The 25623-nt window shown below is 38.3% G+C and overlaps 2 pseudogenes; one reads left to right on the forward strand and one right to left on the reverse strand.

The window, feature by feature from the left end:
* LOC130222307 (NACHT, LRR and PYD domains-containing protein 12-like) overlaps positions 1 to 25623 on the forward strand; it is a 339313-nt pseudogene that overhangs the window by 218203 nt on the left and 95487 nt on the right.
* Positions 1 to 25623, reverse strand: part of LOC130222311 (zinc finger protein 850-like) — a 535728-nt pseudogene that overhangs the window by 200703 nt on the left and 309402 nt on the right.

A 25623-nucleotide genomic window follows, 5' to 3' on the forward strand; every position in this document is an offset into this window, starting at 1 on the left:
AAAACAATGCAGTCCTCTGAAGCACACCCTCGTGTTGTATGTAATAGTGTTGTCCCGGTACTGAAGTTTTAAAAACGTCCATTTCCCGCAAACATTTAAGTGCCGCTGACCGTGTTCTTAAACAGCTCTGATTTAGCATAGTGTTCACTGGTACCCACTAGAAATGACTGTGATTAAGATATACAACCAGGTACACAATGTTTCTGTGTGACCCCAAAGCGATACTTCTGGGTTTCTTCCCAACCCAGCCTCGATTTTGCTTTTAAAATGGCAGCCTTGTGAAATCAGTCTTGAAGGAGTCGGATTTCTACCTTCAAATCCATCTCAACGTGAATCAACGTTTATCCTTTTTCTCAACATCCTGTTTATCATCACGTTTATTAAATATAATTATTTGATTATTTGAATGAGTATTAAACTTTGAAATTGATTTGAACCAATGAAACAGACTTTTTGAAAGAATGTTTAGTGCCCTTACTCCTCTCTTTGCCTGTCTATTTTAACTTTGTTTTCAGGAGACACACAAAAACCAGGTCAGAGGTCATGGAGATCTATCTATCTATCTATCTATCTATCTATCTATCTATCTATCTATCTATCTATCTATCTATCTATCTATCTATCTATCTGAACAGAATTACTGTTTATTGTTCTGTTTTGTTTGTTAATTCTTATTAAAGTAATTCCTTTTGTATGTAGATAGACACTGTGTGTAGTGATGATATTGTAGTCGAATGTTGATGGAACCAGTCTTGAACCAGTTTGATAAAACAGCTGAACATACAAGAAACAACCTTGAGTTTCCACAACAGATTGTCTCTTGCGTCTATTGTGTCCCTGGTTTAGCTTTTTACAGGTCGGAGATCAGCTCTTAATAACTTAGGATCTGCCTAACCCCCAGGAACCATGTCGCAATCCATTTCTGGAGTTAGATACAATTCTTCCTTGACACACACATTTAGGCCGTCCATATCTGGAGCTAGATACAATACTTCATTGACGCACACATTTAGAATTGTCTATTTTTGCTGTAACCAATGAGAACTGTTTATCTAGATCCCACCTTTTCTGGACTTGTGTAAAGAGTATAATTGCTGCATTGTTGTACTGTAAGTCAGATCAGCCTGCGAACTCATCCAGAGTGTGAAGCCCTTCTGCCATAGAATTGCAAATTATCTTCAGTAAATTTTTCATTTTTAATTGCATTTTCGACTCTTGAGTCTTCTCTTCATCTGACACACCAGACCTTTTCTTAAACTGTTTGTCTATTAATAAACTTTTTAACCCCAACAGATGGGACTGGTAGCCTAACCAGCACTAAAAGGGAGACAAGCCAACAGACAACATGGGAAAAGAGTTATATGCAAATGTGACCATGGTTAATCTGGAACTCCAAGATGATGGTTCCCCGCATGCGACACAACGCAGGACCCTGTTCAGCTGCAGATTAGCTTGCTCGGCCTGGCCATTGGTCTGTGGGTGGTGCTCATAAGAAAGGCTAGCAGTCGCCCCCAGCTGTCGTCAGAATTCTGGCCAAAGCCTGGACACAAATTGGGGACCCCTGTCTAAAATCATGTCAACTAGGAGGCCATGAATACGGAAGACGTGGTCTAAGACAATGGCTGCTGTCTACCTCGATAAAGGTAATTTGGGGAGGGGAATAAAGTGAGCTGCCTTCAAGAATCTGCCCACCACAGTGAGGACTACTGTGTTGCCACTGGATGAGCGTAACCCAGTGACAAGCCAACACAAACTGACCAGTGTTCCACACCATTGAGAGCGACCAGAACCATTGCTTGATTAAACCAAGGGTGCTATTTGCTCCTGGGTGGCAAGCTAGCTCAGATGAGTGACCCCTAATGTAAAACCTTGGTCCGGACTGACTCAGGCACATAAAACAAAATACTAGGGCAGTTGATGGGCATAGCAATGGTACAAAGTTCCTTCCAGACCACAGACTCCACCCCCTGCAACGACCAAGTTTAACCGGAAGGGTGGGTCTGGGTTCAACCTTGCTTATCCGTGACAGGGTGTCGACCTTTACATTTTTAGACCCCAAGCGATAAGAGATGTAAAAATTAAACCGTAAAGATGTTATTTTTCGATATGAAAAACAGGTTTGTCACTAGTGATTTCTTATATCATAAATGTGATTGTTAATAGGGAAATTAGTCATTTTAAATTAACTTGTCAACAATTACCTTGTTGAGATCAAGAATTAATTTTTTTATATCAAAATTGCATATTCTGAGAACAAATATAAGGCTGGATATGATTTTTTAATATCAACAGTTACATTTTTGATATAAAAAATGCTGATTGTTGATACCAGGAATTGCATTTCCACTAGTACCAACCCAAATTCTTATATTAAAAATTATGTCATTGCTTGGAGGAAAACATTCCTCATATCTAATATGAAATTTCAACTAGTAATAAACATTTTTTGATATCTGTAACTTAATTCTGACAAGTTTAAAATGCATTTTGACTAGTAAAAATTGCTATTTCAGATCTTATGTTATGCTTTTTGGAAATGTGCATAGTAATGAATTCATCTATGTGCTGTAGGGATAATTTACTAGTCTGTCAGATGAAGAAGAGCCGGAGTCAGATTCATTTAAAAGAAAGGTTGCTGAAGATTGCAGTTTCATCAGCAGAAGCCAACTTCAACACTCGCAGTGAGTTCGTAGACACAGATAGGTTCAGAACATTTCCTCATGGGTGCGGGCATACAATTCTGAACGATATCTCAATATCTCAAGCATACAAATGTCAGACATCTGCTAGGCTGTTTAGAGCTGATCCCAGACCTGTGAAAGGATCTAAATTCGAATTGAACATACACACACCCACTCTCAAGGTACAATCTGTTTCTTACCCAAGGCTGAGTGTACTCTCAGCCGTTTTTATCAAAACTACTTATCTGCATTCGGGCTGCTATATTCTCACTACACAAAGTCTATCTTGAATAAAAAGGAAAATCACTTTAAACAGAATTAACACATAATAATAATTATATCAATAATAATAACAGACAAAAATAGGGACAAAGACACTTCAAGTGAAAATTCCTAAATTCATGCATTCATTTTCTTTTCGGCTTAGTCCCTTAATTAATCTGGGGTCGCCACAGCAGAATGAACCGCCAACTTATACAGCATATGTTTTATGCAGCAGATGCCCTTCCAGCCGCAACCCATCACTGGGGAACACCCATACACTCCCGTCCACACACATACACTATGGCCAATTTAGCTTACCCAATTCATCTGTACCGCAAATCTTTGGACTTGTGGGGAAAACCGGAGCACCTGGAGGAAACCCAAGCGAACAAGGGAAGAACATGCAAACTCCACACAAAAACGCCAACTGACCCAGCCGAGACTCGAACCAGCAACCTTCTTGCGGTGAGTGACAGCACTAAAATACCTAAATATATTTTAGAAATCAGGTAATATTTAACTTCATTCATTAGTCAAAATCCTTTCAAAGATTAAATACTGATTAAAATACTCATATGAATAAATTAATGAGAAAAAGGATAAACGTTGGTACTTGCTGAGATGGATTGGAAGACAGAAGCCTGAATTCATCAGTGCATAGTACTATAGTACGAAACTACATGTCTGATTTCAACAATTAAATTTTCACTAGTTAAATGTAGGCTGCTATTCAGACTTAATTGTTGATATCAGGAATTCTATTGTTAATTTCAACAACTAAATTGCTACTAGTAAAAATTGGTTTGTCCTCCACACACTTCTCCTCCACTGTTACATCTTCCCTACCCTCACACACACAGTTCTCACTTCTTGATGTAAATAGTGCAGCAGAAACACTCTGTTCCACTTTAACATCCTGCCTAGGTGAGATCTGTCCTGTCTCCACCAGACCAATGCACCCTACTCCCTCTAACCCCTGGTTGTCGGATGGTCTGAGAGAATGGTTAGTGTTGGAGTTAGGGCATGTTCTGAGATAACATTGAACAGCACCCAGGGCAACAGAGAGAGCATGGCACAAATCAAAAGCCTCCACCTTAGCAGGTACCAAACCCAGCTGCCATCATTAGCCTCCCAACTCCATTCAGCCAAAACTCCATACTACCATAACAAAATTAACACCACTTCAGACATCCACAAACTATTCAGGACATTTAATACCCTGCTCTGTCCTCCTCCACCAACTCCTTATCAGCTGGCCTCCTTTACACAAAAAAACACTCAAATTAGCAGTCTATTTCCCACCAAATCCAACCTAAATCTCCATCAAACAACACCCTCTGAAGAAAAATTCACTCTCTTGCTTCACTCCACACTGGCACATTCCCAAACACTTTTAAACAGGTGTAACAGAGGCCAGCTAGTGAAGTGCTGTGCAGGTAAACCTCATTCCTCTGACCTCTAAAGGTGCTCTGGCGACAGACGCTAGGGGCCATGGTCTTTAGCCTCCTTGTTAGAGCAACTGTCATGCGGAAGGTCACCAGTTTGATCCCAGCTCAGAGCGGGTTGGGTGGTGTAGGGCCTGCAGGGTTACACAGGCCTGGGAAGCTCACTTTTCAAAAAGCCATCACTCAACATCTCATTGGATGAAAAATACCCTGCTGAAAAATCCAGCTAAAACCAGCCTAGGCTGGTTGGCTGGTTTTAGCTGGTCGACCAGCCTGGTTTTAGAGGGGTTTTTGCCATTTCCAGGTTGGTTTCCAGCCATTTCCAGCCTGGTCTTAGCTTCTTTTACTTAGCTGGTTTTGGCTGGGCTCCCAGCCTGGCTAGGCTGGTCAAGCAGGTTTTAAATGGTAATTTTCCAGCCCAACCAGCTAAGACCAGGCTGGAAATGGCTGGAAACCAGCCTGGAAATGGCCAAAACCCCTCTAAAACTGGCCTAGGCTGGTTTAAGCTGTTTTTTTTCAGTAGGGTACAGACCAGTTTCTCTCCTATTTATTGCCAATACACTACAAAGTGCTGTTTTCAACTAAATTTCCAGATTTTTTTACTCACATCAAACTGCCTGAAGTACTTCGGCTTGAAAAAAAATTCAACTGCTCACTCATCTGCTTACGTCACCTTCCCTGCAAATCCACACATTCAACACAATTTCTCAATCCAGCTGGGATCATTCACCATTACCCCATTTAGTTTGGTAAGAAATTTTAGGGTGATTCCGGATGATCAGTTTTCCTTTAAAGAGGACTTTGCTAACACAGCTCCATCATGCAGATCTGCTGTGTTTTTTTCTCATTCAGAGAGTCAGACAGGGACCATAGTCCAAAACAACACTAGCTACATGAATACACTGGAGAGTGGAGTACAGATGTATCCGCACCTTTACAATCACTTGCAAAGAGATTTTAAGCCGCAGAGGTGCTGTTTGCCAGATGTTTATGAAACTGTTCTTCTCTCAGCCGCCATCATTGTGTTTACAGTAAACGCGAGGAGCGCAACACATTTACAAACCCACCTACTGCATTGTTAAAGAGCCCATATTACGGGTTTTTGAAAATGCCCTTCCATGTAGTGTGTAACACAGCTGTTCGAATGCTTCTGGAAACTACATGCTTACAAAGTAAAGACTGTCAGAACATGGATCAGTGGATCATGAATCAGTTTCTTCTTCCATTTCACAAGTGTAAGTACGTGCGATTAAAATTGTTGCCTCGTTTACTCTAGCTTGCAAATTATGTATTTAGTTGTGTTTTGTTACTTGTAACCACGTGTACTGTATCAGGTTAACTCTTTATTGTCATATCGCGTGCAAAGCCACGTTGAAAACGTGATGCGTGCCGCTTTGTTTATGGATCGTCAGCTGTTTCTGAAATTGAAGACCAGGGGGCTATTGGCGTATATAACTGAGGATGCGGGTGGTGAGGGAGGTTGCCTCTTTGGACGCGCCGGCCGTGTGTGTGTGTGTGTGTGTGTGTGTGAAAAGAGCAGGTAGACTGTCACGGGCTAGGAGATCTCCTCGCCAGTTCTTGGACTTTTTGCTCAATAAAATAGTTAGTCGTCTGTATTTACATTCACCCACTGGCAGCCAAAATCCACGCCTTACACTATAAAGCGTGTATGCACTGTGACTACTTTTATATTGTTGATTAGCAGCTGGCCATTTCATTCTGTCTTGCGCTGAAGGCGGTCAGTGCATGTGCATGTGAATGGTTTCTTTCCAGTGTGGGTCTTCATGTTTTTATTTCGACCTCACTGACTGGAGTGTTTTTGAAGCTGTTGCAAACGATCTGGATGAGCTCACAGAGACTGCAACATCTTATATCATTTTCTGTGAAGACGTGTGCATTCCTACCAGGACTCAACTCACATACAACAATGACAAACCATGGTTCACTGTAAAACTCAGACAGCTACGTCAGGCCAAGGAGGTTGCTTACAGGAATGGGGAAAGGGCCTTGTATAAGCAGGCCAAATATACACTGGAAAAGGAGATCAGAGTCGCAAAAAGGAACTATTCTGAGAAACTAAGGAGTCAGTTCTCTTCCAGCGACTCAGCATCTGTGTGGAAATGTCTGAAAAACATCACAAACTACAAGACACCATCCCCCAGCACTGTAGACAACGAACGACTTGCAAACGTCCTGAATGAGTTTTACTGCTGGTTTGAGAAAACCCCCCACACCCACTCTGAACTGCTCTTCACACCACCATGAACACCTCCACCACTCCCGCCTCCCTCATACCTGCACTTCAGTTCAGTGAAGATGATGTGCGCAAGGTCTTCCGGAAACAGAAGAGGAAAAAAGCACCAGGCCCAGATTTTATCACACCAGCCAGTTTAAAATCCTGTGCTGACCAACTGGCCCCCATTTTCACCCTGATCTTCAACAGATCACTGGAGCTGTGTGAAGTGCACTCCTGCCTCAAACGCTCCACCATCATCCCCATCCCAAAGACACCCAAACTTACAGGACTAAAGGACTACAGACCGGTAGCGCTAACATCTGTGGTCATGAAGTCTTTTGAAAAACTAGTGCTGGCCCACCTGAAAGACATCACTGAACCCTCACTGGACTCTCTTCAGTTTGCCTACAGAGCAAACAGGTCTGTGGATGATGCAGTCAATATGGAACTGCATTATGTTCTGCAACACCTATACAGACCAGGGACCTATGTGAGGATGTTGTTTGTTGACTTCAGCTCAGCTTTTAACACTATCATCCCAAAACTTCTTGTGCCCTAAATAACTCAGCTCTCTGTGCCCACCACTGTCTGTCAGTGGATCAACAACTTCCTAACGTACAGGCAACAGCTGGGAAAATTCTCATCCAGTATCCGCACAATCAACACTGGCCGCCCCCAGGGGTGTGTTCTTTCCCCACTGCTCTTCTCCCTGTACACGAATGATTGCACTTCCGAGGACTCCTCTGTCAAACTCCTAAAGTTTGCAGACGACACTACACTTATCAGCGTCATTCAGGACGGTGATAAGTCTGCTTACAGACAGGAGGTTAATGAGCTGGCTGTCTGGTGCAGTCACAACAACCTGGAGCTCAACATGCGTAAAACAGTGGAGATGATAGTGGACTTCAGGATAACCCCCCCTGCTCTTCCCCCACTGAGCATCATGGACAGCATTGTGGCATCAGTGGAGTCATTCAGGTTCCTGGGCACCACCATCTCTCAGGACCTGAAGTGGGACACTCACATTGACTCCATTGTCAAAAAAGCAGAGGCTGTACTTTCGTAGTCAGCTGAGGAAGTTCAACCTCCCAAATGAGCTGCTGAAACAGTTATACACCTTCATCATTGAATCAGTCATCTGCACATCAATAACTGTCTGGTTTAGCTCAGCTACCAAAATACGACCTCCAATGACTACTTCGAACAGTTCGGACTGCTGAGCAAATTACTGGTACAACCCTCCCTACTCCCCAAGAACTGTACTTATCCAGAGCGAGCAAAAGGGCTGCCAAAATCACTCTGGACCCCTCACACCCAGCACACTGCCTCTTTGAACTTTTAACTTCTGGTTGACACTACAGAGCACTGCACACCAGAACAGCCCGACACAGAAACAGTTTCTTCCTTCAGGCAACCCATCTCATGAACACTTGATAATAATAATAACTGTTGAACCAACATCACTACTTGCTATACACTTATACACGTATACACTTCCTTAACAACATACTTTACATGCCAATTTGCACATAACAGTAGCACAAATAATGTTGTATATAGGTATTTAGTAATAGTAATATAGCTCTACATATACTTGTCTATTTGCATTCACTACTTTTTTTAAATATATTTATTATCTGTTTATTGTCCTGTCTCTGTAATTCTGTTGCACTGTAGAAGCTCTGTCACGAAAACAAATTCCTCGTATGTGTGAATATACCTGGCAATAAAGCTCAATCTGATTCTGATTAAGGCCTGAGGAGTCGCTAAAACTCATCCCGCACCGAAGCTGCGGTCACACTAGAGTTTGAGCATAAGAAATTCTGTTGTACGGCGCTGCGAAAAGGGGTGGGATTAAACAAGATGATTAGACATGAAAAAAGTGAGCGATTGGTCCATATTTTACATTTCTGTCCAGAGAGGTCATGTTTTGATCTATGATTGGTCTGACACAGTCAAGTGATGCGATTTCCCAGGTCAGAGTTCATCAAGTTTGAACTTTGTAAGCAGTGAACTGTGAAACTTGACGCACGAACTTGCGTTTTCGGTCTGACCCATTCGCATGCGTATGAATGCTAGTCTATGGGGAGAAAAGTCCAGTGTGACCGCGGCTTAAGTGCAAGTGAATGGTTTCTCTTCAGTGTGGCTCATCATGTGTTTATTAAGGGATGATGATTGGCTGAAGCTCTTCCCACAGTGAGTGCATGTGAATGGTTTCTCTCCAGTGTGGATCCTCATGTGTTTATTAAGGGATGATGATTGGCTGAAGCTCTTCCCACAGTGAGTGCATGTGAATGGTTTCTCTCCAGTGTGGATCCTCATGTGTTTATTAAAGTGTGATGAGCAGTTAAAACTCTTCCTACAGTGAGTGCATTTGAATGGTTTCTCTCCAGTGTGGATCCTCATGTGTTGAATAAGGTGTGATGAGCAGTTAAAACTCTTCCCACACTGAATGCATGTGAATGGTTTCTCTCCGGTGTGGATCATCATGTGTTGATTAAGGGATGATGATTTGCTGAAACTCTTCCCACACTGAGTGCATGCGAATGGGTTTTCTCCAGTGTGGCTCATCATGTGTAGATTAAGGGATGATGAGCGGATGAAACTCTTCCCACACTGAGTGCATGTGAATGGTTTGTCCCCAGTGTGGCTCATCATGTGTAGATTAAGGGATGATAAGCGAATGAAACTCTTCCCACACTGAGTGCATGTGAATGGTTTTGCTCCAGTGTGGATCATCATGTGTTCATTAAGGTGTGATGATTGGCTGAAACTCTTCCCACACTGAGTGCATGTGAATGGTTTCTCTCCAGTGTGGTTCCTCATGTGTAGATTAAGGTATGATGATTGGCTGAAACTCTTCCCACACTGAGTGCATGTGAATGGTTTCTCTCCAGTGTGGATCCTCATGTGAATCTTAAGATTGCCTTTTCTTCCAAAACTCTTTCCACACTGAGTAAAGGTGCAGGTGAAACAATGCTTGTCTCTCCTTTTCAAAATACCATCAGTCTGTAAATTATTTTTTTCCTCAGTTTTGACATGATGTTCCTTCTCTTTACTTCCCTCATTCTCTTCAATTAGGTCTGAAATAAATAAATAAAACAATAGTTTTCATTAAGTCTTACAACTCTCATCAAAAGCTGAAAATTGAAAAAACACAGGAAACATCAATACCTGCCAACATTCAGATCATAAAATCCGGGAGATTATTCCCAGGGATGCGCACAAAGTGAAGTGCGGGGGGTGTGAGGGTGGAGTTAGGGATGTGTGACAAGTAGAGCGGGCGGTGGGGCAGAGGGGGAGAGTGCAGGGGTTGGGGTAGAAGGAGTGGTGGATTAGACGGGATGGGGTGATAAGAGATATGTCCATAGTGGACGCGTCCGTAGTTAGGCAAAAGCAAATGTGCGTTATTTCCGCGACCGTCAACACCGTTATATTCATGGCTGTTTTTTCTCCATAGGCCTCTATTATAACAACATTTTTTTGATTGCAAAGCCATGACGGCATATAATCATGCATTTATGATTATTGGTGTTTTCTGTGATGACAGTCAACATTGTTTAATTGGTCTCCACCCATGGGACGGCAAAAAGAAAATGGGTGAGAGGATAAAGGAAGAGGAGGAGAGTTGAAGAGGGCAGCATTATGTGGTGTGTGGAAGAAAGAGAAGTTGACTGAACTGTTGTAGTGCAAGGAAACGAATAGAGAAACCGGGTCGAGACGAAACTTAACGACTGGCTGTGAGAAACAAAAAGTGAAAGTACATATTGAAGCAACAGAGCAAAGACCACTGTCTTGTTACTGAAGTGCTCGTGACGTCTGTGAACGAGTGCGTCACCAAAGACTTCAGTGCAGTGTGTCCTGAACAAAATCAACTTATCGATTTATCTTGCTGGCACAGAGTCAGCTGCTAACTCACCGGCTGGGTTCATCGACGCCCTCAACCTTCACATCCACACCTCCACATTCGCCATTCCCCTTTCATTTCCCTTGACCCATCCGCTCCGTGGGTAAGAAGCAAAAGTTTTTGTTTTCTTTGCCCAAATTCTCATTTTGTGTCTCTTGTTTTGTTTTCTCTCCGTAGCAAGTGCTGAGGGTTTTGTGTTTCAGTGTGATTATTGTTATTTTTTTTGTTTTGTTGTTGATACTGCTGTTTGTGTGTAAAAAGTACAAAGTGTTTATTATTATTATTATTATTGACCAAGACAAACTTTATTTAGTTACTCACTCAGAAAGTAACGGAATTTATTACGCTTGACAACCAGCCATTCTCTGTAGTGGAAGACACTGGATTTCAGCGACTGCTAAGATATCTCAAGCCTCGCTACACTTTACCAAGTCTGCGTTATTTTGTCTACGTCTTCTTACCCGAGATATACAGCCGGATATCCACTAATGGATCTTCCCCTAAAGAGACTTAAACTGGATGTAAATACGAGGTGGAATAGCACCTTTTACATGATGCAAAGTCTTACTGCACGCTTAAGACTAGTCTTAAGACACGCTTACTGCTTGCGCTGCAGATTACGAGCCACCGGTTACTCTCACCCCGCAGCAGTGGGCATTGATGGAAAGCGTTACTGCACTTCTCTCTCCTTTTGAACAAATAACTAAAGAGATTAGCAAAGAGGATGCATCTGCTGCTGATATTATGCCCCTTCTCGAGACTCTAAAAAGGTTACTCAGCAAAGAAGCTCAGTTAAAACGATGAAAAAGCTGGATTCAGTGCAAAAACACCACTTCAAACCACATGTGCAGTATCGCAACCATCCTTGACCCACGATATAAGGACAAGTTTTATGAAACTGACATGAAACGGCAGATGCATGAATTAAGTAGTTGAGGAGATTAAGAAACTTGGACATCCTAGAGACAGTGACGTGGGTGCAGAATCTAGAAGGTAAGTTCAATATAAAAATAATAATAGGCTATAAAATAGGCTTTTCAATCATTCTCGTTTTTAACACACGTCTGATTATTTTTTTAAGATATCATACAACAAAAGAGCGCTCGCATGGAAGCAAAAGAATCTTCAACAGAATCTATCTCTGCCATATTCAACGAAATTGTTCATGAAAATGGGACTGTGGTGGAGAATGCGAGTGTGTCAACGCAAGTTTCCATTTACCTAGCAGAGCCGCTGGTTCCCAGGCATGAGAGCGCGCTAATGTACTGGTCTGCTAATCAGGCCCATCTGCCAGAAGTTGCACAAGTCGTGTACAAGCGTCGATAGTGAAAGAACCTTTAGCTCAGCATCTAATATCCTAAACGAGAAAAGAAATCGTTTAAGCAGCGATAAAAGCAGAAATGCTTTTATTTGTGAAGAACTTAACCAATTTCCTTATTTAAGGGTAAGGAATGAGACACTGTGAGCAGATGTTCAGAATTGTTAATGTTGATGTCACTTAAGAAGAAAGTTAAAAAATGTAATAAGTTTGCTGTTCTATGATGCAGAGACATTAACTTACTTGAGGGAAATTCTAAATGATTGTGAGAAATGCTTTATGATCCAGTTATTCTTTAGTGAATATCATCAAAAAGCTTCAGATTAAAATGTTTGATAGTTATAAAACTTGCTTGATTGTATAGAACGTTTTATATTTCACATGGATTTGATGGAAATGCTTTGTAAAAACAGCATGCTTTTCATATCTAACTTATATTAATCAGTTAATATCATCAAAACTGTTTATATTTTATATCACCAGCTTGATGTTCAGATTATAAAGCAAATATGTTTTTGACTGTGAGTGAATTTGAGAATAAGTTTTAGAATAAAAATGGCATTGGTTATAATTAGTTATGTTAATATGAATTAAGATAGAAAAAAAGATAGTCTTTAATGTTTCTCCGTTTCTCCGTTTATGAGACCATTCTCTGAAACAACTGTTCAATTAGAGAAAATAAAGTTTTATATGCATTGTGTTCAGAATGATTGAATTATTGCACTTATTATGAGTGATTAATTTAGTTTAAAATGCAGAACCATTAAACTATCGGTATCGGCAGATAGCATTCTAAACAATCGGCTATCGGTTTCGGCTGAGAAATTGACTATCGGTGCATCTTGTTTATTTATTTATTTTTTGCTTAATATTTGTAACTGGTGGTGAGAGCTAGCTGTGGTATATTTTCTTTAAAAGGTATTTTGACAGATATTCTGTCTGGCGCCCAAGATTAATAATTTAAAAACAAGTAACAAAAATATTTTTGTTATGTTTGTTTATTTATTACATTTTTTGGGGATCACCATTTCCACACCACTGTTACATTTCCCTGTTGGGAAGAGATTTGGGATTTTTACTATTGATCATCAGTTACAGTGCAAAAATGTTTCTGTCTTTTATATGGAGTATAGTGTGTGCGTGTGTGAGAGAGAGAGAGAGAAGGTGGTTTTATACTTTCGCCTGGCGCCACACACCTCCACTTCCTACACTGTTTCTTATCCTTATATTGCAAAAGCACACACGTTTGTTGTCATTGTTAGTGTACACAATAAAAACTAGACACTTAACAGATTTGATTGATGTAGTGATCTTATTTGTACGATCAAAACTGAACGTGTAAATTAAGTTCTTTATGTCGTTATAAGAAGAAGACGCATCAAAACGGTATACACAGCATTTATGCTCGCACACTATAATCTGCTGTTTTACTCCACTAAACTATAATATAAAAGACAGAAACTTTTTTGAACAGGCCTGTCTAAAGGGTTAATGCTGCCAACTGATGATAAACAGTAAAAATGACACATTTGACCTCTTCCCAACAGGGAAAACACCAACAATCTAGAATGCGTGATTATTTGGTGTCATGGCTTTGCGGTTAAAAATGTGGTTATAATAGAAGTCAATGGGTAAAAAAACAGCCAAGAACATAATGAAAGGGTATAGGGCTGCGCGATTAATCGTATTATTATCACGATAAGGATATTTGTGGCTCATGATCAATAATTAAATATCGTCACAATTTTACAGTATAAACACCAAGCCGTTATTTTAATGAGTGGAGTTTACAGACAAGCATGAGGTGACTGCATCTAGATTGCAAGTGTTTTTCAAGGAATGTAATGTTGATCAGGTAGCCTTTGCTCCCGTTCAGTTCAAACTTCCTAAAATAACACAACAAACCTCATTAACCAGCTTAAAAGCCACCACAAGGTGGCTGTCATCAGTGGGTTAATGAGCTCAGGAGAATTCTGCTTTGCATTTTTTTATGCATTACTAAACCAGACAACATTTGTTTTTATTCAATAGAGATTCAGCAGTTTGTTTTTATCTGACAAGTTTGGCAGTCATGTAGACAGAGGACACTATTCAATTGTTTCAATATAAAAAAGTCATTGTGGCCCTGTTCACGCAGATATTCAGGTTAGTGTTCATCAATCTGATGCAACTTTTATCATTTACAAGAAAAAAATTTTGTTAAAAGTTTCAGATCAATTAAACTCAATTTATAAAAAGACTAGCCTATTTTATGCATGAAATAATGAAATAGATAACTAATTTCCTTTATTTCCGATTAGACCATGCACTTTACTCAGTTTTACAGTTTTAATAGGTATATACATGCTTATTTTAAATAACATTCGTTTAACAAATATTTTAGCACATTAAAAGTAATTAAATTATCTTGTCTTTTGATTAAAAAATGTATGCAAAGGATCAGGAATTGATTGCGCACGCAAAAAAACGCAATCATCTAACACGTGCATCACTCTCATGCCACAGTTTGAAGGATAAATTCATGTCTGAGTGCTGCTTTGAATAGAATAAAATGATTAAAAAACACATTAAAGACTAAACACATAAAATAAAACATTCACAAAACATTCACTAATGGAAAAACACCAAGTGACGGGCGCTGCTTTTGGTTTAAAAGAATCAAGCACATTAAAAAAAAATCTAATTTGCAGAAGAGAAAGGACAAAAATTTAGCAAAAGGAAAAGATTAAACATATCGGGACTGTTAAAAGACATTCTACTTTATATAGTCTTTCGACTCAATAAAACAGCTAAGATTATGAATGACGATGAGTAAAGCCGTCTCTCTTGAGCGTCCCACTGTTTATGAATGAGGAGGCGGAGAGAATGCGCAGTTTAGTTTTACCTCAAGATATTGAAATAAAAACTAACACTGAACTGCTCATCACGCTCAAAAAGTTACACTAAAATGCACAACTGTTGTTAGATGCACCTGCAGGGAAGCACAATGAACCGAACACGCCATTCTTTTAATTCAATATTCGTGAAGTATGTGACCCAAGTATGTGATGCTTTGTCATGTTGGTCGCGACACTCTGCTTTATAACATATTAGTTTAATACAATAATTACACTTAGCTTTGCCATCGTTCTTCACCACATGTAGCCACGCTTTTGAGCACATCTTGCGATCCATCTCTAATCAAATGTTTAGATTATTATTGAAAGTGCTCTCAAGCTCCTAGCAGAGTAGCAGGTGAAAAAATATGCATGCAAAAATGTGTGATAACTAGTAACAACTACTAGAAACAAGTTTTAATCCATAAAGAAGTTCATGAAAAAAAGGAAATTGTGATCAACGTGACATATGCAAGTGGAAAGTACTAAGCCAGGGGTGTCCAAACTCTGTCCTGGAGGGCCGGTGTCCTGCAAAGTTTAGTTACAACCCCAATCAGACACATCTGGGCTAGCTAATCAAGCTAGTAATGGTGGGCAAAGCAAGGCTTCATGAACGTTTCGAAACTCCACTCTACGGTGACACCTAGTGGTCATTTTTTATATTGCACTGAAATAGCTTCAGCAAAGAGTTGAGCAAATTGAGGTGTTAAACCCCACTTTGTAAGCTAGGATCTGTAAGCGATTTAGTGGAGCAGTTAGGGTTTCTGACTACTGTGTGTGGATATTGGGTTCGAACCCAGACTGATGAAGCTATTTTGAAATGCTTAAATTTCTGTATGAAATGCTTTGTTCTTGTACCGTTTTGTTTCAACATTGGTCTGACATCCGAATAAACACTTTGTAAATAAATATGTCTTGTTTTGGTCATGAAACAGGGTTGTTGCTAGATCAGACATGGTTGTGGCCAGAAGTTAACAAGAATTATTTATAATATTTAATAAATTTCCCATTGTATTTTATTAACATCTACCCAAAACCTAAACCCAACCATCACAGTACTGTAAAATATTCATTATTTTTTTACATTGTTACAAAAATGATGCTAAATTGATGGTGTATCAGCAGCTGTATCCTATCTAGACTACACTATAAAACAGTAACATTATTAAAATACAGTAGTATTTGTAAAAGTCGGGATTCAAACCCAAAAGTCATTTGACGCTCAGGAACAACACGCACACTCACGTTCTGCTAGGCTATATGAAACAGAAGAAATTTCGGACCCTGTTTGTCAAATGCAGATTCGCCAGGTCGCGAAGCGCTTCTGAACTGATCGATGCTTTAAATTGCTTTAGTCACGTAACCAGGTATTTCTAAACACTTTAGTCACGTGACCTGGGTGTTTCGGATCATGCTTCGGTGCAGTGTTTCGAAACACTTGCGCTTCGGGATCTCGATACTGTGTCGAAACGTCAGTTTCATGTCAGCCATCCCCACTTACTAGGCTTTCTAGAAACATTCATGCAGGTGTGTTGAGGCAAGTTGGAGCTAAAAGCTGCAGGACACCGGCCTTCCAGGACGAAGTTTGGACACCCCTGTACTAATCCAACACGATCACTGTAATAGCAGATATCTTCTATGAGAATACTGTAGGTCAAATATCGTCAGCTCAGTTAAACTTTTTTTCATTTATTGTTTTTATTTTTTTTATATAGCGCCAGTGCTCAAGGACGCTTTACAAACTGTAGGAGAACAAGAAAAGTAAGAAACTTAAGAAGGTAAAGAAAATGGGAGACTAATAATACATAAAAGAATGAAAACGGGAAAGACATGGGAACAAGTAACAAAAGAAGCTCATTCCTGTCTTTCAATGAGTGCTTATGTGCATTTAGGAGAACTAGGCAGCACACTCAGGGCTGCAAGATGGATTTAATTTAGTATTCTTATTATTAAAATATATCTGAATGAGGATCAAATGACTGAGTTGGTCTTTGAGAATGAAAACCAACCTGTTTGTTCCTGCAGATCTTCCTGTTTGACTGTGAATGTTTCTTCAATCTTCACATCTTCACTCTCCTCTTTAATAAACGCCATCTTTATAACTGTGGAGATCAGTCGCGTCAGCAGGAGTTTTTCTCTGTGTTTGGACACTTTATCCTGTTTAAAATGAATAAAACAATGAGCAGAAACAAAATAACTTCTCTTCAACACTTGCTTCAACAGTTTCTTTATATAAGAGTAATTAACAAAAAGATAAAAGAAACAAGAAATCAAAAAGAAATCATTGAGGTAAAGTTGGTTTTATATTCGCACATTTGTTCAGTGACAACTTGTGACATGGTCCCTGTATTGTTTACCATGGTACTTTGAGTCTGAAATCTCATCCAAGTAGGACTTGAAAACAACATTACTATTTATTTGACTGTGAATAATGTTGTATTTTGATAAGATGATTTCCCTGTTTAGAATTAGCAAATAATTATAAAAAAAGTTATATTAAGTTATTTTAGGAGAAAGTCTGAATGTGCGAATATAAAACCAACTTTACCTTAATAAAGTCAGGTCTGAGCTAGAAACAATGGCCACAAATGAGCAGATTAAAACTAGTACTCCATTTCTTATATATAGTGATGTATACGTAGAATGAACTGACATTATGCTACTTAATAAATTAAACCTTCATTAAAACATTTATTATACACATTTTTGTTACTTTATTTAAACAGTAGCCCTCGATTACTGTGAGTAAAATAGTACTACGTTGTATAAAGAGTAAATAATATTGTCAACAACAGGTACATATTTTGCAGCGGAGGGAAAACCTGAAACTTTAATCAATCGCGTTATATCTGTAAAAGCTTTAAAACAAACCTTTCTCCACTTGAATCACATCGCGGGAGCAGCGCAGCCGTATGACGTCACACGCCACGCCAAAATAAAAGTCTTTTTTGTTTAGCTTTTTTGCCACTTGCAGTTATGACTTATTGATACATTTCTCCCTCGTTTCTAAACCTTTAATCTAAACATTTTCAGACAATTTTGAAAAACGTTTTTATTATCACTATAAAGTGCCTTTGAGACACCAAAAAAAAAAAAAAAAAAAAGGTTTGAGATTTTTGATTTAACCACATAGTTGTTATATTTATTAGATTTTAGGCTGTAAGAAATGAATGTTGGTCAAGCTCCTGCACTTTTTACAAATAATCTGCAAGCAGAAAAACAGGAAACAAACCTCAAATTGTGTCAATCCTGTCATGAACAAATTCAAAGTAATATAAGTATACTTTCATTGCAGTGGGATTATAACATGTATATTTTCAGAAAGGTAATGTGTCCCTTTACCAACCCAACTTCATGGAAAAAGTCTATTTATAATAATGAAATAATAGACAAAACATTTATTTTCCAATAAAATATGCATTCAGTGCACATACTTTTCTAAATAAACCCCAAGATCTAAAATATTTTGTCAAACTTTTAAACAATATTAACTGGCCATTATTGGTTAATTAAGAAATCACACAAGATGTTTTGCTGAGGTTATAAATCATTTGTTCATTTTCATAAAAGTTAAACATGACGGTGGAAAACAAGATGACAGGGTGGACATTAGCATGACAGAGTGGACAAAGGCTTTATTTAATGAACTAAATATGGAGGAACATTTGAAAAACAACAGGTACAACAAGAAATATTAAAGGGTTCATATAAAAGGGTTATAAAGTTTTCAAGAATTCAACTTCTGTTTTCACTAATACTGCAAACCACTGAGCCACCATGCCACCTCTTGTGTTATCAATTAGGTTTTATCAATATGCAAATTAATGGTAAAACGGTAAATGGTAAACAATTATTGTCCTTCAAGTTAAACAAAATTTGCTAATGAATGTAAATATTTATATTGTACACTGTATTGGAGGAGTAAATGGAATGTTGGAGACAACTCAAGTTAAACACCTTTTAATGTTTTTTTCTTCTTCAGAATAAGGTAAATAATTAGATTACAGATGTTCACATAATTGTACAAATACTTAGGGCTGTAATTTCATTTCAAACAGTCAGTGAGCTCCATTATATGGACTTTAAAATGATGTCCTCAATATAGACTAAGACAGATATTGCCCAAAGGTTTGTATTGTCCACGACTCATATTGCATCTGCTGGTGCAGTATGTGTGTGTATAAGTGTTGTAACATAAAAAAAACATGAACTAATTAACAATAAAATATTAAAGAAAATAAAGTGTCAATAACAATGCATATATGTCCACCTTGTCAAGGAAGGATTTGTGACAGGATGGACAATGACAAGGAGGACATTTTTGGCTAAAGACAGCATTTATTCAACACATGTAGCACCTGCAGCTGGTAAAGTGTTTCCCTATTTAAGCTCTTTGTGCACAGTTTAAAAGCTTTATTTTTAATTCTAAATTTATATTAATTAATGTTTCACTCTCACAGGGACATGTTAAGTTTGACAACATTCATTTTCAAACACAATATGAGGAAAAATAGGAAACATTAGTGTAGATATTTACTGTGTGCACAGCAGACGTTTTAACCTCTAAAGCAAAGCAAACTGGGCACGGGGATGCCAATGAGTACATGAGAGTACATCTTAAAGGGGCATTTACAACATCATGACAGGGTGGACAGCAATTTCAAGGACACGTGCAAAATGATTAATGATATTATTAAAACAGAATAAAAGTTATTAAAATGACTTCTCTTTAAAATAACTTGTTAAAGACATTAGGAATATTTAAAAATCTTTTTTTTAATTTGATATAATTTACCTACTTTTTAGACTCACTGAAGTTGTCTGAGCAGTGTGTGGGACATGGCAAAATCACATCTATTTAATGAAAGAATATGGCAAAAACATATTTCAAAACACTTATAAATCTACCTGCATGTGTGTAAAGGTTTAACCAATTATATTAAAACATCAGAGTTTCTATATTGCGCATTATATTCAAATAGGACTGATTCAATCTTGTGGGACATCAAAGGCACTTTATAGTGATAATGACCCAGCTAGTGAAACTAAAACATGTAGTAGTAATGGGTACTTTTTACTTAAAGGGCACCAATTTTACCCCTTTTCAAGATTTGAGATTCTCCAGAATGTGTCTGTAAAGTTTCAACTCAAAACACCCATGAGATTTTTTATTATACATCTTAGAATGTTGAGATTGTCTGCTTTAAACACTTAGTCTTAGTGAATTAAAAAGTTTTTTTTAATTGTCTTAAAAATGTTTAGAGTAAAGGTTTTGATCAACTCCAAATGCTGTATATATAAGCCATGACCAGGAATTTCGCAGATTTTTAGCCCATCATTAATTCTATTTATTTACTTGAGTAAATGTGTGTAAATCTAAATTTATTCATTAATTTTAGTCCCTTGAATTAACCGCCAACTTATCCAGCCTATGGTTTTTACGCAACGGATGCCCTTCCAGCCACATCCTATCTCTGGGAAAAATCTAAATTTATTCAGTTTTTAAATTACAGTAATATTGACTAATATGAAAATGTTCATCTGATTTATGTACAATGCAGTTTGTAATGCAATATTTTCTTGTCTTTTAGTAGATATATTGTATGAGAGACTTGCTTTGTTAACTAAATAAAGTGAATCCAATTGGATTTGCATATTAAACATTAAATACAAGTTAAAAAGATATAATTTTTTTTATTTCACATATTAAGGTTTTAGTTATGATACTCCCAAAATAATTTAACAGAAATCCGCAGATTTTTACCAAAATTCTCCGCAGAAATAGCAAAAAACGTCCGCAGATTCCATCTGGCCCTAGCCATGACTTCAACAGTAAGTGGCAAAAAAAAAGCTAAACAAAAATGACTTTTAGTTTGGCGGAGTGTGACGTCATCAGGCGGCGCCGCTTCAGCGCTGTGATTCAACTAGAGAAAGGTTTGTTTTAAAACGTTTACAGATATAAACCGATTTAATTAAAGGTTCAGGTTTTTTTACAACGTAATATTATTTTACTCCTACGTAAATATTGGCTATTGTTTGAATAAGTTACAGAAATCTGTGTAATAAGTGTTTTAATGGTACCTTTTGCCTGATTTCTTTTTGTTAATTACTCTCATATAAAGAAACTGTTGAAGCAAGTGTTGAAGAGAAGTTATTTTGTTTCTGTTCATTGTTTTATTTATTTTAAACAGGACATTTTTATTGCTTTGTTCATTTTAAACAGGATAAAGTGTCCAAACACAGAGAAAAACTCCTGCTGAAGCGACTGATCTCCACACTGTTATAAAGATGGCGTTTATTAAAGAGGAGAGTGAAGATGTGAAGATTGAAGAAACATTCACAGTCAAACAGGAAGATCTGCAGGAACAAACAGGTTGATTTTCATTCTTAAAGACCAACTCAGTCATTTGATCCTCATTCAGATATATTTTAATAATAATAATACTAAATTAAATCCATCTTGCAGCCCTGAGTGTGCTGCCTAGTTCTCCTAAATGCACATAGCACTAATTGAAAGACAGGAATGAGTTTCTTTCTTGTCACTTGTTCTCGTGTCTTTTGTCATTCTTTTATGTTTTATTAGTCTCCCATTTCCCATCTCCTTAAGTTTATTGCTTTTCTTGTTTTCCTATGGTTTGTAAAGTGTCCTTGAGCACTGGTGCTATAAAAATAAATAAAAACAATAAATTAAAAAAGTTTAACTGAGCTGACGATATTTGACCTAAAGTATTCTCATAGAAGATATCTGCTATTACAGTGATAGTGTTGGCTTAGTGCTCTCCATTTGCATATGTCATATTGATCACAATCCCCTTTTTTCATCAACTTCTTCATGTATTTAAACTATTAAAAGTAGTTGTTACTAGTTCTCACAGATAGCATCTGAGTTAGAATTACATCATTATTATAATAAATAATTACCAGGGCTCTTGTGTTTAAAGAGGGTTTCCGTGAGTCATAAAATGTCGTAAAAATTTAGGCCTTAAAAATCGTCACTTCCTGATTAACTGGTGCCAAATATCAACAGTAAAAACAGAATTTACTGCGGTAGAAGAAGCTGCGTCAATTTTTTCTTTATTTAATAAATGTACTCGCGCCTCAGAAGACAATGTTGACACACAATGAACACGTGGGGGCGTTTGAAGCTGTGAGACGTGGAGAACAGACTCTCTTGACACTCTGGAGTTCTTTAATAATATACATTATACTAAAACGGTTAAAGCGTTTTAGAATGACCAAAACAACATTTCCGATGTTCTTCAATGCACTCAGCCTGCTGGATTGTCTATTCACATTTTCATCATCATATGATCTCTTATAACAAACCTTTTTTAATGCACATACTGTAATTTGTTCAGTAAAAGTGTTTCCATTGTAGTTCAGGCGCATCGATTCTATCGAATTAAAGTTTATCCTGCTCAGTTTTGCGCATTTTTTATGTGGATTTTTTAAAAGTTACAGTATGCATCATGATGTTTCCATCAATCGTTTTGTATAGTTTTGAGCATTAAAATAGGTGGGTGGAAAGGTAAGGCTAAGGGGAGAAATACCACTTTGTCTTTAAAAAAAAGGGAAGGAGACCGACAGACACTCAGGGTTAAAGAATAAAACCTGCCCCTGACCAGGTTAGGTTCACAGAGTAAGTTACCATGGTAACTGACACTGAGTTAAAGTTACTTTCAGAAACAGGCTTGACTTACCCTGCTTTCTCCAGTTTGACAAACCTGCCATTTTGAAATGGAAAACCCAGAGTTTCTCTCATTTCAGGGTTAAAATACTCTTAGTTTTCACTTAACCTCCTTTCTGAAATGGACCCTGGTCACTGCTATGACATGATTGACAATTGTCGCTGTTTGTCATTGTACTCTGGTTATCCTGAGAGCTGATGCTGAGTATTCTTAGGACTTTTCACACTTCAAATTGTTAACCCTGGGTCATTCTAACCCTGTATATACAGAATCCTGGGTTATCTGTAATCATGTTCCACACTGCTCATGCTTTACCTGGGGTTAAAAAATAATCCTGGGTGTTCATTAACAGACGTTTCACATTTGCAAACCCCTGGTAAACATTGTTATTTGTATATTTACGTTGTCACTGTCCCTGATTGGACAAACAGCAGGTCACCTTTTTAAATAGCATTTCTGCATCTTGTCGGGTATATAAAATGTCACCAAGTAGGTCTTCAGCTAAGCCTCAGGACATGCTCAAAGGCAAGAAAACAAATACAAAAGTACAAATGAATGAAAACGAGTAGCAAAGTATGTCATCTTGGCATCTCCTCATCACTCCAGATTACAGCAAACGTGGCATTAAGCATTTGCACAAGTTCATTCATTCATTTTCTTTCAGCTTAGTCCCTTTATTAATCAGGGGTTACCACAGCGGAATAAACCACCAACCTATTCAGCATATGTTTTAAACGGCGGATGCCCTTCCAGCTGCAACCCAGTACTGGGAAACATTTGCATAAGTTATATACAATAATGCAAACTCACTAATATAAGGTAAATTATGCGCACTTGCTATGAACATGCAGGATTTGTCTCAATCGGGTCTTCCAAGCAAGTAAAAAATGTTTAAATTTAGTGGAAGATACACATGAGGGAACACAACATGAGTAATCTAGAGCGAGTGCATTTGATCATTTGCATTTAAAGCCACAGGCACAAAAAGAGCTTGGTTTTCCTCTGACCCTCAAAATTAAATATTCTGCAAGGTTTATGATCTGATTTTGAGCCAAAACCTCTTACATCTTGTAAAAAGGTTCATAATAGGAACCCTTTAAAGGGATAGTTGATGCAGAAATGAAAATAGCCTCACCATTTACTCTCCCGCGTGTGGTTTTAAACCTTTATGAGTTTCTTTATCAAAACTGCATAACACAGAGTAAATGGTACGGTCATTTTCATTTGTGGGTGAAACATCCATTTCATGCTTGTTCCTTTGGGCCTTCATACTAAAGTTCACTTATTTTTAAGACGTGGTGGTACTGAAAGAAGAGACTTATCAAATGGAGGAGAAACAGCAGTTTGAGAAACCCCAAAAAATAATGACTGATGAAAAACCCACACTGACTAAAAAGACTTCATTACGCAGAAGACCTCGGAAATCCAATTCTGGGTGTTATTTTAGCTGTCAACAGTGTGGAAAGAGTTTCAGCCAAAAGCCAAAGCTTGATATTCACATGAGAGTTCACACTAAAGAGAAACCTTACACCTGCGAACAGTGTGGAACGAGTTTTGGTTATACACAAAGCTTTAAAACCCACATGAGAATTCACACTGGAGAGAGGCCGTACACATGCCAACAGTGTGGACAAAGCTTCTATCATGCAGGAAACTTTGCAGCACACATGAGAATTCACACTGGGGAGAAGCCTTACTCTTGCCCTCAGTGTGGAAAGAGTTTTAAGCGAAACATCACCCTTAAAATCCACATGAGAACTCACAATGAAAAGAGAATTTTTATTTGCACACAGTGTGGGAAAAGTTTTTCGCAAAAACAAGACCTTGAGATCTATATAAGGATCCACACTGGAGAGAAACCGTACAGTGTGGTAAAAGTTTCATTTGTAAAAATGCACTCTATTACCACATAAGTCACGCCGGAGAGAAGCCGTTTGCATGTGTGGAAAGAGCTTCACAACCAAAGCTAGCCTCATAAATCACATGAGTGGTCACAATGGAACCATAGTGTTCACATGTGATCAGTGTGAAAAGACTCTCGCACGATTAGACTCCATTAAGCAACACATGAAGACTCACTCAGGAGAAGATCGTTTTAGATGCAGTGAGTGTGGAAAGGACTTTAAACATAAAAGAAGCCTCAGCACTCACCTGAAGCTTCACAATGGAGAGCAGAGTCCTCAAAATTGAAGCCTTGTCTACACAAACATGGGTATATTCAAAACGGCAGCTTTTTCATGTAGTTTGGCTGTTCATTGACATAAGGTTTATTTATAAACTACTTTCGAGAGGATCACATGCTTATGATTGTCCATGGCTGGTCCTGCATTAGCTAACACATGATTCACCAATAAGATGATTCCTAACTCACTATAAATAACCAGAGTTTCTTACCTCAGTTATCTTTGTCTTGAGAAATTCCCCTTCCACCCCTACTCCCCCTCCTTTCTAGATTGGGCAACATGGTGGCCCAGTCGTTAGCAATGTGGCCTCAAAGCAAGAATGTCACAGGTTAAAGTTTGCTGAACCAGTTGACATTTTGTGTGGAGTTTTCTCGTTCACTCCGTGCTTGTGTAGGTTTCCCCTGGGTTTCTCCCAGTCAAAAAACATGTGACCTAAGTAAACTAAAGACAAGTTAACATCACTGCTGAGGAACTGCACTATTCGTTGTCTTCAATAGTCTTTTCCCCGTAAGAACTTTGGTTAGCTTATTTATTTTATGTATCTACACATTGGGGAGCCACCCTTGAACTGTTTAGCCAAATACAGCAAAATTTAACAATGTGTTTCAACTTGAACCGATAACTATATTTGTGCACATTGCACACTTGCTCAGCACTGAAAAGAAAATTAGAAGAATAGGGAGGAGAAAACGTTTGGGGAGATGCAGGGAACACTGTCCTACACCCCTAGATTGTGTTTCTGATCATTCACATTGTTTGATTGTCACTCGCATGAACAAACAGCCATTTGCCTCCAATTTGGGGCTTTTGTCTGCAATTTCACAAAACTTGCTGGCGAATGAAAGTCCGGCTAAACTCGTGCGGTGTGATTTGTGTCAGATTATGAGATTTTGACTTGATCAAATCTTGATGTGTTGTGGGTAATAAATGAAGACTTTAGTTCCAAAACACTGCACATTTATTGTGATTGGCTAATTTGAGAAAAGAAACAAGTTTTCTTCATGAAGACAATTAAACTTTCTGTA

The sequence above is a fragment of the Danio aesculapii genome, chromosome 4, assembly GCF_903798145.1.
Source record: "Danio aesculapii chromosome 4, fDanAes4.1, whole genome shotgun sequence".
Lineage (NCBI taxonomy): Eukaryota > Metazoa > Chordata > Actinopteri > Cypriniformes > Danionidae > Danio > Danio aesculapii.